Genomic DNA, 18,541 nt, shown 5'->3' with positions numbered 1-18,541 from the left:
AAAAATGCTTTTTTGGCCCTGGGGGTCCTTGTTAGACCCCCTGAGCAGGCCTAGGGGGTCAGGGTGTTTCTACCCTGCCCCCTTTTCTTGTTTTTCACGTTTGCTTTTCTTTTTTCTTGTGCCTCGGTTGCCGAGGCAAGAGATGGCTGCCAGTGCCAACACTTCCTGGTTTGGAGTGTTGACAGCCAATTAGAATAAAGCTCGTGGTCGGGAGGGTGCTTGGATCCTCCGTGCCTCTAGATATCGAAACTATTATTTTTTGATTTTCTCAGCAACTACTGAATGGATGTACACCATTTTTTTAAAAAAGGGTGCTTTCTGAACCAAGCACTACATTTTTGCCAATTCTGGTGTATTTCCGTTCAGCAGTTCGAGCTGTAGCCGTGTCTAAAGTTTCCTATGGGAAAGGCATTTTTTAACTCTATTTTTTGATTTTCTCAGCAACTACTGAATGGATGTACACCATTTAAAAAAAGGGCGCTTTCTGAACCAAGTACTACCTTTTTGCCAAATTTGGTGTAATTCCGTTCAGCAGTTCGGGCTGTAGTCGTGTCTAAAGTTTCCTATGTGAAATAACATGGAGAAAACATGTTTTGGGACCCCCCTTTTTCCTCTGTCCCTGCTTGGCAATTCACCCCAAAACTTTCAATATTGGAGCTGACTGGAGCAGGCCATAAGTATTGAAAATTTCGCGAAGATTTGTCAACCAGCGCCAAAGTTATTTGGAAAACAAAAAATTAGTTTCCTATGGAAACTAAGTCCTAACTATAACTACCTACTGGCAACCGCCAGTAGGTAATATATATATATATTTATATATATATATATATATATATATATATATATATATATATATATATATATATATATATATATATATATATATATATATATATATATATATATATATATATATATATATTCACTGATATATTTCAGGCACGTTATAGTTAGGAATTAGCATTTAAAAAACCTTAGAAATTCACTGAAAAAACCGTAGGTTTCAGGGGCGTTATAGTTAGCTGGACTTTTCACACGTACAAAACCATTGCAATTCCCCCGTTATAGTTAGTTTAGCTAACTATAACTCGCGCCCGCAATGCACTGCTGATGACGTCACATATTACATCACTCATGACATGGTCAGTGACATCACTCATGACATTACTGATGACATTTCAAATGACATCACTGATGACATCGTCCAGTGAATGTGTGTTTTTCTGAAAATTACATATGTTTTACATATGAATATCTCAAGGTCGATGGAAGAATAAATGGGTATATAAGTGTCTAAATGGATGATTTGTTTTTGAAAATTTGATTGTATAACTGACTGATTAAGTGTATCTTAGTGAATACATGGCTTAGTGAGTGATGTTTAAATGTGTAAATATCTGTATCAGTCTCTCACTTTGTGTATAAGTGGCTGCATGGGTTGGTGAGTAGCTACCTGAGTGTCTATATAGGTTATTAGTTGGTTTTTTGAGAATCTGTATGAGTGTCTGAGTGTCTGTATGGTTCGTTGGGGGTATTACGTAGTGCATAGGTGCATGAATGAGTGACTCACTGTTTGTATGTGTTGAAGATAGCATGTGTGCAGGACTGTATGGGTAGATGAGTGTGTGCATGGGTGTGTTAGTGTGTGATAGACTGTCTCAATAGTGTCTTTATGAGTAACTACATATGTTTTAAACTAGTATATGTGACTATTGGTGTATATAAGTGAGTATATGTGAGAGTGAGAGATTGAAAGAGTTCCTGTATGAATAAGTATGTGTTTCTATAAGTGGTTGTTTAAAAGACTAAGTATGTGTAAGTTTCTGTACAAGTAAGTGTGGTGGTGTGTGTATAACTGTATATGCAAGTAAATGGATGTTTGATTCTTTATTAGCATGAGTGACTATGTGTGTGAGTAACTCTTTGGAAGAGTGGTGTTGTGTAACAGGATGTATAGGTGTGTGAGTACATATGATGAGTGAGTACATGTATGAGTGAGTGTATAGGACTGTTGGTGAATGAGTGGATGTGTATGTGGATCTTAGAATTACTGAATAGGTTGTTGTAACTGGTATTGGTATGTCCATTGTTTTGAACATTGTAGTTTCTATTTTTGAATGTGTGTATCAAAGGCTATATTAGGGGAAGAGGAGGTCTGCCACTCTATCACAAGGATGATGTCATCAGTGATGTCATTAGTGATGTCATTTGACATGTCATCAGTGATGTCATGAGTGATGTCACTGACCATGTCATGAGTATGTAATATGTGTCGTCATCAGCAGTGCATTGCGGGCGCGTGAGTTATAGTTAGCTGAACTAACTATAACAGGGGAATTTCAATGGTTTTGTACGTGTGAAAAGTCCAGCTAACTATAACGCCCCTGAAACCTATGGTTTTTTCAGTGAATTTCTAAGGTTTTTAAATGCTAATTCCTAACTATAACGTGCCTGAAACCTATGGTTTTTTCAGTGAATTTCAAAGGTTTTTTAAACGCTAATTTCTAACTATGCCTACAGAGATAGGACATGTGAAGAAAGAAGAAAAAACGCACAGAAAGAAAAAAAAGAAATGCAGAAAGAAGCAACAGAAGTCCTCAAAGATGAAGAAAAGTGCAGGAAGAAGGATAACGTGCAGAAAGAACAAACAGAAGAGCAGAACGAAGCCTTGTCGCAAAATCATCCTGTACCCTCAACTTTTTCAGACGGATACTGGTGGTAACTGAGTCTGACTAACCAGTCCTAGAGCCAGTGCTATGTTAAAAGACACTCAGAATACAGTGAAAACACCTACATACACTAGGGAACACTATGCGTTGGGGTCCCCCTGTGATCAGCATGACCTCCTCTGTAAGCCCCTAGTATATAATAGGGCAGGGGATGAAAACTACCTCTTAAAACACGCCACAGGGCGTGTTTGCACACGTCACCTCAGGCCCCGTCCCCTCACTTCCCCAATGTGTAAACACGCCCTGTGGCCATTTTAAGTTGGGAGATTAAGTCCCCTTGAATCCTGAGGGTCCCTAGGGTCCAACTAGACCACTATGTACCTCCAGTAAGCACCACAGAGCTGCGTTGCAGAGAGATGTAAAAAGGGGCACAGCCTAGACCACCTCTCTGCAATGCAGTGGAGTGGTGCTTACTGGAAGCACCTGGTGGGCTAGTTGGCCCCCAGGGTCCCTCAGGATTGAAGCGGAATTATTTCCCCAACTTAAAACGCGCCACAGGGCTTGTTTGCACACGTTAACTCAGGCCCCTTCCCCTCCCTTCACCACTGTGTAAACACGCCCTGTGGCCGTTTTTAGTGGGGAGATTCAGTTCATTTGAATCCTGAGGGTCCCTAGGGTCCAACTAGCCCACTAGGAACCTCCAGTATATGCCACAGAGCTGCGTTGCAGAGAGGTGTAAAAAGTGGCACGGCCTGGACCACCTCTCTGCAACGCAGCTCAGTGGCGCTTACTGGAAGGACCTGGTGGGCTAGTTAGCCCCCAGGGGCCCTCAGGATTGAAGGGGAATTATTTCCCCAACTTAAAAAGCACCACAGGGCTTGTTTACACACTCTAACTCTGGCCCCGTCCCCTCCCTTCACCACTGTGTAAACACGCCCTGTGGCTGTATTTAGTTGGGAGATTAAGTTAATTTGAATCCTGAGGGTCCCTAGGGTCCAACTAGCCCACTAGGTACCTCCAGTATGCGCCACAGAGCTGCGTTGCAGAGAGGTGTAAAAAGTGGCACGGCCTGGACCACCTCTCTGCAACGCAGCTCAGTGGCGCTTACTGGAAGCACCTGGTGGGCTAGATGGCCCCCAGGGTCCCTCAGGATTGAAAGGGAATTATTTCCCCAAATTAAAACGCGCCACAGGGCGTGTTTGCACACGTCACCTCAGGCCCCGTCCCCTCCCTTCACCACTGTGTAAACGCGCCCTGTGGCCGTTCTAAGTTGAGAGATTAAGTCCCCTTGAATCATAAGGGTCCCTAGGGTCAAACTAGCCCACTAGGTACCTCCAGTAAGCACCACAGAGCTGCGTTGCATAGAGGTGTAAAAAGGGGCGTGGCCTCAGAACACTTGTCTGCAACGCAGCTCCCTGGCGCACACTGGAGATACCTGTTGGGCTAGTTGGCCCTCAGGGACCCTCAGTATTGAAGGGGAATTAATTCCCCAACTTACAACTGGCCAGGGGGCGCGTTTGCAGAGTGCTGCAAGGAGGGGGCGTGGCCTCCAGCGTGATGCCGGTATTTTATTTATTTTATTTTTTTAAGAAGGAGGGCTGTTTGGCCCCCCTTCTGTTTCTAATTTACTGGCCCTGGGGACCCCATCCCCCAGGGCCTGCACCCTAATTTTTTTTGTTGAAAAAATAAATTTGGCCCTCCTAAGGCCTTAATCGGCCCCGGGGACCTCAACCCCCGGGTCATGGCCTTTTTTTAATTTAAATTCTTTAGGAGGGGGCTGCGTTGCCCCCCTCCTCAGGCCACTTATGGCTCCGGGGACCCCATCCCCCGGGGCCGGCCTTTGTTTTTTATTATTTTAAAAATATATATATTTATAGAAACACCTAGGACATGCTGGACAAACCGTATGTACCTATCACCATGACGAATTGCGTGATATTCATTAAAAGGCGAGTATGCACAGAATGAATCCACATGGAATGTATTTACACCGCTAGTGAAGCTCTGACGTGTCTGACGCCCTACCGTGCCTAATCCCGGCACCCCCGCCGGTGGGTACTCTCCAAATAGACATCCTTGTTGTTTATTTATACAAACATGGGTAGCTATTGACGGGCACATTTAATATGCACGCACACCAAGCCATTCAAAGGGGATTCGACAAGAATTCGACCAAACTATGCAAGAAACCCCCCTCACGGTTAATAAAAAACATATCCACCGCCGGATGTGTAATACTTTTTATTTTACTCTCTGGAAAGGAGACGAACCTCACTTGAGAGTCACAGCGTGCTCCTGGCTGAGCCCAATGCTGTGTTACACCCACCAGTGCCCGCCGATTGCCTCACACCTCTGTGTTGTATTCCACCAGATAGTGCGTATGCTATGACACTCTCTAGCCCATGTGCACTGTTACACCACCCCGTGAATATGTCATGCCACACTTGCCTTCGCACGGGTTATATTGCCCCATCTAACGTGCCTTCCTCGATGTGTATGTTATAACGCACAGCGCTATGCCATACATATTACAATCCGGGATCCATATCTTTGTCACAGTGCATATGCAACGTTACACTCCCCAGCACATATTTTATATTACAACTTTAGAGACTAGTTATGTTACACAACATTGCCCTGTGCATATTACACTCCAAGGCGCATATCGCATAGCACGCGCTATCTCACGCTCTCCAATGAATCTGTCATTGCGCACAATGTATTGCATATTATATTTCACGCCCCGGTTTCTCTTATATCACACTTTTTGGTGCATAGTTTATACCATATACTACATCTAGTTTTCATTTTCAATCGTGCTCTCAGGACTATGTTCTATATAACACTGCGTCCACCTACCCTTTTCACGGGCATTACATTTTGCGATGGGGGTGGAGGGTCAGGGGGTGTTTCTGCCGAGTGAGCCCGGAGTCACAGTCACAAACGTCCTCTTCTTCCTGAATGAAAGTGAGATTATGCTGCATACTTGTTCATATTTTAAGTAGTTCGTACAGACACACATTTTAAAAACAATAACGTTCCTAATACCCACCTTCTCTGAACAGTTAGCTTACTGCCCCATCCAGCTCCTCCCTATCCTCTGTTGTCTGAATCCATGGACTAGCCTCCTCCCTCCTGCCATGCATGGACTAAGTATAACTACCCGGTACCGACCGAATATATATATATAAATATATATATGTAAACACAGGACAACATCCGGGTGTAACTCCGAAATAAATCCAGCGGCACGCCAAGGACAACACAATATACCTTTATTGTGTCACACAAACAGAACTACGCGTTTCGGCGAAGCCTTTGTCAATAAATATATTACCTACTGGCGGTCGCCAGTAGGTAGTTATAGTTAGGACCTATTTTCCGTAGGAAATCCGCAACATTCTATTCCCAATAAGTCTGGCGCCGGTTGACGAATCCTAGCGAAATTTTTCAAACTTTTAGCCAGCTCCACTCCGCTCCTACCCTGAAAGTTTTGTGGTGATTTGTCAAGCGGGGGCGAGAAAAAAGGGGGGTCCCAAAAGGCGTTTTCCCTATGCAATTTCCCATAGGATCTGTTGTCGCAGCTACAGCCCGAACCGCTGAATGGAATGACACCAAATTTGGCAAAGAGGTTGTCCTCAGTTCAGACTCGTGCCTTTTGCATAAATGGTGTGAATCCGTTCAGTAGTTCCTGAGAAAATTAGAGTTAAAAGTACATAAATATCTATGGCCGTGGAGGATCCGCGGACCGTACACGCACCGTACGCGCACCCTCCCCGAACCGAGCGCGCACCCTCCCGATCGCACGCTGAATGCTAATTGGCTATCGAGTGTGTCTCTACATTCGAAACCAGGAACTGTTGGCGGCCATTTTCTGCCTCGGTAGAAGCGAGGCTGAAGAAGCAAGGGGAATAAGTGTGTAAAACATATAAAGGGGGCAGAGTGGAAATACTCTGACCCTCCAGAGGTGCTTAGGGGGTCCCAGAAGGACCCCCTGGGGCCCCCTATAAAAAAAATTGCAAAATGCGCGCACAATGCGTGCATTCTATCACGTTGGGTACGCGGATCCACGGATTTTTTTTAAAAAAAAAGACAAGAAATCATTGGTTGTATGACTACTTTGTACACTGAAAGGTAGGGTGTATATTTCTGTTTTTTAAAGGTATGATTCTTATTGGTTAACAAAAACAAATTGTAAGGAACATTATATATGATTAGCTGATATGTTGAAAAGTGAAGCACACTTCCTCTCTTGTGTAGGAACATTGTGTGCTGAACTTCTGACCTGTGTGCTTAGTGCAGTGTTTCATGACCTGTTTCTATGGTAACAGGCAGAAGGCAGATTGGGGGAAGGGTTGAAATGTCTTTCAGTTGGAAAGGGTTGAAATGTTTAACCAATAGAAATGTGTGTTTGCTTTTGAGTTTATGTGTGAAGGATTGTGATTTGATGTTTACATGTAGATGTGTGGAAAATGAAAGAGAAACTTTTCCATTCTTTGTTTTTGCTGAGAGGTGCACAGTGCAGAGATTCTGTAAAAGAAAATATGGTGAGTGACTGATATACTTCTTAATCTACAAAAGAACTTGAAAGACGAGTTATTTAATTGTGAGGGGATGTATGTAGACTATCCTGATTTTAATCAGACTAATGTATTTCTCCTGCTAAAGTGTAGGGAGTAATTTTTTTTTCCTCTACAATCTTATTGACAGTGTGTATGCATGTAGAAACCATTCTGTGAAAAGAATTTGTGTTTTTCATGTGTTTGCAGACAGATAACTGTGCTGTTTTTATATTTTGGTAGAATTAGAAACCAGTCATTGTTTATGAATTTGTGAAATGAGTTATGTTATGTTTCTATACTAAAATGTAGTACTACTTCTATATGAAGAAATGTGTTTTGGTATAGTGCAAGGGATAGTGTTGTTTGTCTAGAATCACACAGTGAGTCTGTGAGCATTTGGGAACCACTGTGAGAGAAACATTTGGTAACATCGTGTATTTGCTGACAGATAACTGTTTTAACCTGTCATGCTGTGAAGTTTTAGTAGCATTAGAAGACAGTTATGGCTTATGATTTGATTAAATGAGTCAGGCTTTGCCAGAAAAGTGCAGTCCTGAAATATGTAGATTGTGTGCAGTTCCCTTACCACTTGCACTGTAGTGAATGAGTTTTGGCGAACTCCTAGGGATAGTGGTGCTTGTCTAGAATCACAGTGTGAGTTAGGGTGTATTTGGGATCAGTGTGAGAGAAGCATTTGGTGACATCATGTATTTGCTGACAGATAACTTTTTTAAAACCTATCATGTTGTGAAGTTTTAGTAGCATTAGAATCCAGTCTTTGCTTATGCGTTGATTAAATGAGTCATGCTTTGACACTGATGTGCTGTACTTAAATATGTAGATTGTGTTCAGTACCATTAACATGTTCTAACATACTATACACTTGTCTTTTACACCTTCAATTCCCTAGTCAGTATCCATTCACTTCCAGGTAACACCCTGTCACTCCCTTTGCAGTCCTCTAGAGACCCATTCAACAGCATGTACTAATCCATTCACTGTGCCAAAACCCAAACACTTATAAATTCACCAAGACACTCTCTTTCCAGTACTCTAATGATTCAGTCACTGCCTAAGTATTCATGCACTGAGCCAGGTCTTAGCACATGGACTTCTTCAAACCCCTATCCACTATGCATGCAGTCCGCTAACCACCTACACACTTGTCTTTTACACCTTCAATTCCCCAGTCAGTATCCATTCACTTCCAGCAAACACCCTGTCACTCCCGTTGCACTCCTCTAGTGACCTATTCAGCATCATGTACTAATGCATTCACTGCCCCAAACCCTAATAAATTCACCCAGGCACTCAGATGGCCATTTTGAAAACCATAGATACTCCAATACCAATAACTACATACCCACTCATTGACTCTTAGGTCTATATACATCTCCAAACACTCACCTGTACAGTCACTCATACTTACATTCACTCCGTACTAGACTATCATATGCATTTATACACCTATATAGACACTCACACACCGCCAATTATACATTGAGGTACTGACACACCTAGTCAGTCATGCAAATAATTAATCACAGTTCAATTTACTCACCTATACAGTTAAACACACTCAAGTTCACTTACTCATAAAAATACTAACACATTCTGACACTCTTATACAATTACTAATACAAGCACACACTCCTCCATTCAGGCACTCCCTCAATCACACACTCTCACATATAGATAGTTATATACTCTTACACACATATACACTGTGTTTCACATATGTAGTTACTGACACATGTACAACTGAGATATACATTCAATCACTAACACACTCATACATACACTCACCCAACCATACAGTCCATCACAGTTGTACTTTTAAAACCATGCACCATAGAATCACCCACTCACACATCTATGCACAGACTCACACACACCCTACCCACACAAACACTCAGGCACCCATACAGATACTGAGACAACCAATCAATAACCCATATATACACATTCATATAGGTATTCACAAAACCATGCACCCACTTATACACCAACGCCAGCACCAACCAACCCCTGAGGAATTGCTTACACTGCCCAACACCCATCCAGCACAGGCTTCACTGGATGTGTGACCCTGCAATAAAAGGTGCCAGGCGCACGTGCCCATAGCCAGTTTCACAAATTATCTCAGTGTGTCCGTGTGGTCATTATGTATGGATGAGGGGCCCTGGCCATACCACATCACATTGTGCTGTGTACAGCATGCACAACCTTGTCACCTCAGGCAGTGGGGTAGACCTGGGACATGTGGCTGTGTCGGACCCCCCTGTGAGCGTAAGTGAGTGGACCAGCATGTGGCAGTATGGTGTAGGGATGTGGTCATTCGACACGTGGCTCTGGGTGTGGTAGAGTTTAGGCCTTGACAAATAGGTAACAGATGCATGTGTCTCCGGTGTAGTATCTGCGCCACCCATTACACAATGTGCAATGTTGCTATATAGCATGCCCACAAAGTGTGGCCGAGGGGTACATGAGGGTGAGCAAGCCCACCCAGGGTCCGGGATCATACATGCCAACTGTGGTGTGTGTCGCTATTTCCACAGCATAAGCCAAAGGTCTACCCTGAACCACAGAGCAAGTTCAGCCCGGCATGAACTCTACATCTGTGTCCGCCCTGTCCTTACCATAGGCCTACACACATGTGGCCGCACACCTTCCATGCACAACATCACAGTATCATTGTCAGGCTTGTGGACATGCGCAGATGGGCATGAAAATGGTGTGCTGTAGGGGTGCAAGTATTGCAATGACGCTGTGCGCACTAGTGGATAGGCTCAGGGGAGGGAGGAGCAGCAGTGGGGCTACGTAATACACATTGATGCTGCTCATTTGAAACAAGCAGTACATGTCATACAGGAATCACAAAGTCACACATATCACACAACAATGAACCAGTGAGCCTGCCAATACATCATGCAGAACCAACTATTGCCTCATGTCTCTCTGCACTGTCACAGGTGACCAATGATATGCACTCTGCGCTTGGATGATGACACCCCTCTGAGCCCCAAACACACAGCACCAGAGGCAGTACAATGCGGCCCACAAATGCACCAGGGGCATCGGAGAATGCTACATTTGGCGTGTTGAAGTCACATTTCTGGTGACTGGACGTCACAGGTGGAAGGCTCCTGTACAGCCCAGACATCGTATGCACGATGATCGTTGCATGTTGTGTGTTGCACCACATATGTGTGCGCAGCAAAGCACCATGGATACCAGTTCCAGAGGCATCGGACAATGATGATGAAGATGAGGCAGGTGGACCACACCCCACTGCAGCCGCAGCAGGAATAGCCCACAGGGACACAATCATTGCACATTTCTTCAGATGAACACGTCACATTGTGACAGCCCTTGGCAATCATGGGACAGTACACTGTGACTACAGGCACAGCATGTGCAAATAAATACATTCCAAAATGACATTCCCTAAGTACATGTCATTCATCTGTACAGGCACATCACTCAGACAGTTGTGAGTGCGACATGTGTTGATAACATTTTTATGATGTGTTCATCGATGGTTGGTGTGTCACCTCTGTGCAGAGAAGCTATTTGGGGTGATACGTATTCGAACTGCCAGTTCTGTGTGTCACAGTTAGTAGGGTAGGGTGTCCAAGCTCATTCAATTTTTGTTGCCATTTGTGACCTACAGGTGACAACAGGGCTCCTTTTGGGGTCAGTTATGTACCACCATGATGCAGGGATGCCCCCTGTGACTCAAGTCCCACAACATGGACAACATGTACGTAAGCGGGTGTCACTGCCCCTACATTCGTCCACGCTCTTTGTGTGCAGGAGGGGGTGCTTGTCCCTCTGCAATGTGAAGGGGAGTTGCGGTGTCACTGTTTGTTACATGCATGTGTCTGCATTGGCGCAGTTTACATGCAGGCTGCATGTCAATGTACATTGTGACTGTGCGGAGATGCCTATGTGATGTGGGACAATGGTCATTTGTTGCATGTCAGGGATGTGGGGTTGTGCTTGTACATTGTCATCTCACCGTTTTTGTACTCTGCTTTTATGGTGCATTTTCCTGTATGACGCGTGGGACTTGCAGGCCTATCGCTGATTTTTGTATCGCGATTGGCCTCATTGCTACTGTTTTTGCATTGGTGTTTCGCATTTTTGCGGCGTTGCATTGATTTTAGAGCGGACATTTGACACGTTATCGTGAGCCTATCGCATGGTACCACCGGCTTGGGAATACCACGTTACTACGGTGGTATTTTCCCGCGATAGACTGCGATGTGCAAGGTTGCGTTAGGCTAATTTTGCGATGATTATCACACGTTCTTGAGAATATCCCCCTTAGTTTTTCCATATTTTTGTGGTACTAGTTGATTGGAACATGGAGCGATTTACATGAAGGTATTTGCATGTAGTGACTGAATGGTTGTTGATGTATCGATAAAACAGTTTCAAGTTTTTATGGGATGATTTGATTCAGCAGTTGATAACAGTGCCCTGTCCCATTGTGTGTGGGTCCCTCTCTCTCATTTTATCTATGTGCAAGATCTTCAGAACCCATCAGACGGTTTACCACTATGGCCCTACTATTGGCCAAACACAAGATCGCTTTACAATGGGGTAGAAAACACCCACCCATGGTTTAAAACTGGCTAACCAGCATGACATATTGTGATACCAACAGCGAACTGTTCGCCTCCCTCCGGCCCCCAACGTCTAGACCAAAAGATATATAGCAGTCCCTAAACAATTATCTACTTTCGACAATTGAAGCTTCCTAGACCTTGCGTGCTTCTGAGTCACACTCTCCTTCCTACCCATCACACTCAACCAAAACCCCTTGGAACCCTGCTGATGACATGTACGCATCAGGTATACAGCACACTTTTAATGAGGACCTCTCTCCCCAACTCCTCCCCCTCCTTCCTGGCTCCTATATGCTTTTATGCATACATTGTGGTTGTTTGTATTATATGACTCACTATGTTGGATATAGAGAAATGTAGGTTTGTGTTGTTCTTGTTGTTGCTTCATTGCATCTTTAACACCTGGATTGATCACAGTACCCACTCCACTACTGTGGTATCATAAGGGTGGCTTTTACACATTATTACATGTTCTCCTTCCCTTGATATCCTATTGTATTGCCACCTGTACCCTTAGGCAGTTGCTACAATCCCAGAACTTCATTACTATGGACTTTTGCACAGTTCTATCCACCCTTGCCAGACATTGTACAATGCTGTGATGTATTATATGCATGTATTTGTTAAGAAATCAATAAAGACATACCAAAAGAAGAAAAGTATCCAGATTGATGCCTTACCTTACATGCTACATCACTATTTGTGTCATATACAAAGTAAGTGGAACTTTCCTACAAAGACAAGAACAGACTCTTTAGGTTTTCAGTATTTGTATATGCACACCATTGACTGTTGTGATCACACTTAAAGTACTCATTGTTAAAAAATGCAATGTCATACAATTTTTGTTGTAGAAATTTTACATGGCTTTTGGCATTGGAATTTCCACCATGCATACATTATACCTGATTCAGAACCCAACCATATTCACAGTCTCTACAAGATATTTTCTGCTCAAACCAAGTCTCTCTTAAGTGAAAATTATGAAAACACTCTAATCTTACCAAAAACAGAATTTATCTGACATCCATAAAGCTAATTAAAATCAAAGGCCTATTATCTTTTTTTTCTGTTTTACACTTCTTAGTAAACAGTCTGATGCTGTCCTGGCAGCTGGTGTGCTTGTGATGATTTTGTAAATGATGCAGCTGCTTTTGAAGATGGTGTAGGTTGGTAAGGGGAACTAATGGAGTTACATCATGGTGAGGTGATGTAATCATATTTCTTCAGGTCCTGGATGGGATTTACTGTAGCATCTAGGATGCCCTTAATGTGTGCCAGTGTTCAATCTGAGAGGCCATGGAGTAGTGCATTACTACTATCCAGATGCATTAAAAGGCTTGAACAGCAGTTCTGACGCTGCATTCTGGAAGAAATGGTACTAGTTTCTTACTTTGTTTTGTTGCCAATGGGTGCCTTGAGGGAGAAATTGGTGTCCTGGGGTCCAGGGCTAATCAAAGTGATTTATCATTTAGTGAGAGTTGAGGATTGAAGCTGACAAGGTTCACGTCATTACACCGGGTTTGTAATGCATCTTGTTTGTTGTTCCTGGAAAATAATAAGAATTTAGTCTTGCTCGGGCTGCATTTAAGTTATCTGTTTGTCATCCAGGTCTGGATGATGTGCAAGCAGTGCTGGAGGTGTTGGATATCTGAAGCAGAGGAGACTTTGAAGTAGAGTTGTATATTATCCACTATTGGTGGATCTTGATACTGGTACCTGTGAGAAAGTGGTTCCATATAAAGGTTGAAGATGGCAGAAGATACTGTAAGGAACTCTGGAGCACTCCACATGCAATAGGAATCATTTGTGACATGGAGGTGCTCTTGTAAGCAAACTGGTGTCACTTAGAAAGTTTGAAGCAGAACAAGTGAAATAAATTCCTGAATCAAAGGTGTATATGAGGGTGGGATGGTCAACTGTGTCAAAGGTAGCTGAGAGGAGCAGCACTCTCAAGCGGTAGTTATCATCTTCATCTGTTGTCATATGGGCATCCTTTGTGATGTGTAAGGTGGTGGGCTCCTTGCTGCAGCATGATCTGAAGCCAAACTGGTAGTCATACAGGTCATGGTTAGCATTTATGTGAATGTGGAGTTGAACTTAGACTGTTTTTTCAGTGAACTTGCTGATGAATGGTAGGTGAATGATGGGCCATAGTTGGCAAGGTCATCGGGGTCCAATATAGGTTTCTTAATGAGTGGGTGAATCTGGCCAGTCTTGAGCACTTCTGGGAAGGTGCTTTGAGTGAGGGAGGCATTGACATTAGTAAGTAGGGGTAAGAGAGCATTCACAGGGAGAGCCTTGATAAAGGATGATGGTAAGACATCCTCTTTATCAGTAGTGGCTTTGAGGGGCTTGAGTATGTCACCTAGATGTAGGAGAGATATTGCTATGAATGCTGACTATTGTGGGATTCTAAGGGAATGGGTGCTTGTGAGATGAATCAGGCTTGGTATACCCGATGTGCTGTTGGATCCTCTGTTTTTTTCACTCAAGAAGAGGTTGATTCGCTTGCACATTTCTGTTGAGTGAGGAAAAGGTGAGTCTTGCAAGGGGTACATGAAGGGCTTGATTGTCTTGAACAGCGTTCTGCTGGTGGTTCATTGATGGTAATGGTATAATACTTTGCATTGACTGATGTGATAAGCTGTTCCATGCTGCGCTTGTGTGTTATAATTGGATTGTATATATTTTTTTTAATTGCTGAATCTATTTAGAAGGGTGTTGGTGTCAGATATGAAGGTGACGGGGTGGCTGGTGTAACTTCTCTTTCTCTTCACAAATAACCTGGGGCAACACCAGAAAGTAACTGAAGTCTCAGCTCTTTAGTGTGCAACTCATAACCATCACTGAAACCCGTCTTTTCTCCTCCAACCTCTGACTATTTTAATGCATACTCTTTCTCCCCTATGGTCTGACGCAATTTAGAATCCTTCCTGGTCCAAATCCCTTTCCAATGCTGTATAGCTTCCTTTTGCTTTTTAGGGAGGTGTGCACCATAGAAATTAGGTTACAATGCAGGCTTAAAGAAGCACATTTTTCCAGATGATGAAAATGTGTTCTATATCTGAAAATTAATTTCCTTCAAGAGAAATTACATAATCTGAAATCATTCAACGATTTAGAGGACCAATTTTGTTTTAAAGACAGGATATCACGCCTGTGCCAAGTGAATCCTGTTTTGTGTGTGTGTGTGTGTCTATATATATATATATACATATATATATATTTTAAGGCAAAGGAACCTCGATTCGAAGAGCACTCCGAGTCAGACCAGTAAGGCAGGCGGCTTCACTTGCATTCCAAAGTTATTTCTTTTATTAAGCCTAACGCGTTTCGGAGCATGGGCGCTCCTTGGTCACAGGCAATGTCAAATGCAGGCACAGGCATAACGGAGAGGCGCTGCTACCAGCACGTATTTCTTACGTCCCTCATTAGTATCAGGTGCGTTCCACTTGTGTGGCATGCTGGGAATTGCAGTTCAGTAAAAACCTTTAGTGGGTGTTTGGTGCCTTTCCGTAGGTTTTCCCAATAGTTGGTCCCATGACTTGCAAAATATTAATGAACTTTTTCTTTACCCTCCAGTGGGCCTCTGAGTTGCAAGATCTGCCCATTGATGCGCCGTCTGATTCCCCAAGCGGAGACTTGACACAGTTCGGTGTCTCTGCGGCCCCTCACACACAGAGGGTGGTGCTTCTTCACGGCCGGAACTGCCGCATTATTTATTTTAAGGCAAAGGAACCTCGATTCGAAGAGCACTCCGAGTCAGACCAGTAAGGCAGGCGGCTTCACTTGCATTCCAAAGTTATTTCTTTTATTAAGCCTAACGCGTTTCGGAGCATGGGCGCTCCTTGGTCACAGGCAATGTCAAATGCAGGCACAGGCATAACGGAGAGGCGCTGCTACCAGCACGTATTTCTTACGTCCCTCATTAGTATCAGGTGCGTTCCACTTGTGTGGCATGCTGGGAATTGCAGTTCAGTAAAAACCTTTAGTGGGTGTTTGGTGCCTTTCCGTAGGTTTTCCCAATAGTTGGTCCCATGACTTGCAAAATATTAATGAACTTTTTCTTTACCCTCCAGTGGGCCTCTGAGTTGCAAGATCTGCCCATTGATGCGCCGTCTGATTCCCCAAGCGGAGACTTGACACAGTTCGGTGTCTCCGCGGCCCCTCACACACAGAGGGTGGTGCTTCTTCACGGCCGGAACTGCCGCATTATTTATTTTAAGGCAAAGGAACCTCGATTCGAAGAGCACTCCGAGTCAGACCAGTAAGGCAGGCGGCTTCACTTGCATTCCAAAGTTATTTCTTTTATTAAGCCTAACGCGTTTCGGAGCATGGGCGCTCCTTGGTCACAGGCAATGTCAAATGCAGGCACAGGCATAACGGAGAGGCGCTGCTACCAGCACGTATTTCTTACGTCCCTCATTAGTATCAGGTGCGTTCCACTTGTGTGGCATGCTGGGAATTGCAGTTCAGTAAAAACCTTTAGTGGGTGTTTGGTGCCTTTCCGTAGGTTTTCCCAATAGTTGGTCCCATGACTTGCAAAATATTAATGAACTTTTTCTTTACCCTCCAGTGGGCCTCTGAGTTGCAAGATCTGCCCATTGATGCGCCGTCTGATTCCCCAAGCGGAGACTTGACACAGTTCGGTGTCTCCGCGGCCCCTCACACACAGAGGGTGATGCTTCTTCACGGCCGGAACTGCCGCATTATTTATTTTAAGGCAAAGGAACCTCGATTCGAAGAGCACTCCGAGTCAGACCAGTAAGGCAGGCGGCTTCACTTGCATTCCAAAGTTATTTCTTTTATTAAGCCTAACGCGTTTCGGAGCATGGGCGCTCCTTGGTCACAGGCAATGTCAAATGCAGGCACAGGCATAACGGAGAGGCGCTGCTACCAGCACGTATTTCTTACGTCCCTCATTAGTATCAGGTGCGTTCCACTTGTGTGGCATGCTGGGAATTGCAGTTCAGTAAAAACCTTTAGTGGGTGTTTGGTGCCTTTCCGTAGGTTTTCCCAATAGTTGGTCCCATGACTTGCAAAATATTAATGAACTTTTTCTTTACCCTCCAGTGGGCCTCTGAGTTGCAAGATCTGCCCATTGATGCGCCGTCTGATTCCCCAAGCGGAGACTTGACACAGTTCGGTGTCTCCGCGGCCCCTCACACACAGAGGGTGATGCTTCTTCACGGCCGGAACTGCCGCATTATTTATTTTAAGGCAAAGGAACCTCGATTCGAAGAGCACTCCGAGTCAGACCAGTAAGGCAGGCGGCTTCACTTGCATTCCAAAGTTATTTCTTTTATTAAGCCTAACGCGTTTCGGAGCATGGGCGCTCCTTGGTCACAGGCAATGTCAAATGCAGGCACAGGCATAACGGAGAGGCGCTGCTACCAGCACGTATTTCTTACGTCCCTCATTAGTATCAGGTGCGTTCCACTTGTGTGGCATGCTGGGAATTGCAGTTCAGTAAAAACCTTTAGTGGGTGTTTGGTGCCTTTCCGTAGGTTTTCCCAATAGTTGGTCCCATGACTTGCAAAATATTAATGAACTTTTTCTTTACCCTCCAGTGGGCCTCTGAGTTGCAAGATCTGCCCATTGATGCGCCGTCTGATTCCCCAAGCGGAGACTTGACACAGTTCGGTGTCTCCGCGGCCCCTCACACACAGAGGGTGGTGCTTCTTCACGGCCGGAACTGCCGCATTATTTATTTTAAGGCAAAGGAACCTCGATTCAAAGAGCACTCCGAGTCAGACCAGTAAGGCAGGCGGCTTCACTTGCATTCCAAAGTTATTTCTTTTATTAAGCCTAACGCGTTTCGGAGCATGGGCGCTCCTTGGTCACAGGCAATGTCAAATGCAGGCACAGGCATAACGGAGAGGCGCTGCTACCAGCACGTATTTCTTACGTCCCTCATTAGTATCAGGTGCGTTCCACTTGTGTGGCATGCTGGGAATTGCAGTTCAGTAAAAACCTTTAGTGGGTGTTTGGTGCCTTTCCGTAGGTTTTCCCAATAGTTGGTCCCATGACTTGCAAAATATTAATGAACTTTTTCTTTACCCTCCAGTGGGCCTCTGAGTTGCAAGATCTGCCCATTGATGCGCCGTCTGATTCCCCAAGCGGAGACTTGACACAGTTCGGTGTCTCCGCGGCCCCTCACACACAGAGGGTGGTGCTTCTTCACGGCCGGAACTGCCGCATTATTTATTTTAAGGCAAAGGAACCTCGATTCGAAGAGCACTCCGAGTCAGACCAGTAAGGCAGGCGGCTTCACTTGCATTCCAAAGTTATTTCTTTTATTAAGCCTAACGCGTTTCGGAGCATGGGCGCTCCTTGGTCACAGGCAATGTCAAATGCAGGCACAGGCATAACGGAGAGGCGCTGCTACCAGCACGTATTTCTTACGTCCCTCATTAGTATCAGGTGCGTTCCACTTGTGTGGCATGCTGGGAATTGCAGTTCAGTAAAAACCTTTAGTGGGTGTTTGGTGCCTTTCAGACGGCGCATCAATGGGCAGATCTTGCAACTCAGAGGCCCACTGGAGGGTAAAGAAAAAGTTCATTAATATTTTGCAAGTCATGGGACCAACTATTGGGAAAACCTACGGAAAGGCACCAAACACCCACTAAAGGTTTTTACTGAACTGCAATTCCCAGCATGCCACACAAGTGGA

The sequence above is a fragment of the Triturus cristatus genome, chromosome 2_1, assembly GCF_964204655.1.
Source record: "Triturus cristatus chromosome 2_1, aTriCri1.1, whole genome shotgun sequence".
Classification (NCBI taxonomy): Eukaryota; Metazoa; Chordata; class Amphibia; order Caudata; family Salamandridae; genus Triturus; species Triturus cristatus.
The sequence above is the reverse complement of the archived record's forward strand: the minus strand, read 5'-3'. Positions refer to the sequence as shown.